This window comes from Poecilia latipinna, unplaced genomic scaffold (assembly GCF_001443285.1).
Source record: "Poecilia latipinna isolate Pla-1442-1.1 unplaced genomic scaffold, P_latipinna-1.0 Scaffold1754, whole genome shotgun sequence".
Lineage (NCBI taxonomy): Eukaryota > Metazoa > Chordata > Actinopteri > Cyprinodontiformes > Poeciliidae > Poecilia > Poecilia latipinna.
In genome coordinates, this window is record NW_015114370.1 from 117,986 (window position 1) to 118,826 (window position 841).

The following is an 841-nucleotide window of genomic DNA, read 5'->3' on the forward strand; positions in this document are numbered from 1 at the left end:
GTAAGTTTATAACTTTCTTACATTTAGTTTCCAAGTTTTCTATATGTGTTTTCCATGTATAAGAACTATCTAACCATAATCCTAGGTATTTAAATTCTTTAACCATTTCCAAAGGCTGTCCGTATAATGCTATTGTTCCTGTATCAATATTTCTTTTGTTTGTAACAACCATAAAACAAGATTTGCTTGCTGATAATTTAAAACACCATTCATATGACCATTTTTCCACTTTATTAATTGCCTTTTTAATTTTTTCTACTACATGTTTTACATTTTTTTCCCCTCATCCATATGGCCCCATCATCTGCATACAGTGCAGAGTTTATACATTTATCGGTATCAGAAAAAATGTCATTAATCATTATATTAAATAATATTGGACTGATTGCACTACCTTGAGGTATCCCATTTTCCACATTGAACTCTTTTGAATAATCATTTCCAACCTTAACTCTTATTTTTCTATTTAGCAAAAAATTTGCTATCCAATTATACATTTTCCCCTTTATCCCCATTTGATTAATTTTTATAAGTAATCCTTCTCTCCATAATGAATCATATGCTTTTTCAATATCAAAAAATACTATAATCATTACCTCCTTCATTTTTAAAGCTTTCTCTATGTCATTACATACTCTAACTAGAGCATCCATTGTTGATCTCCCTGTTCTAAAACCACACTGGTATTCATTTATTAGTTTTTTATGCTCAAGAACATATCCTAGTCTACTGACTATTATTTTCTCCATCCATTTACTTAGATGAGAAGTTAAAGCTATTGGTCTATAGTTATTTGGACTGATAGGATCTTTTCCTGGTTTATTAAATGGAAGTATTATTG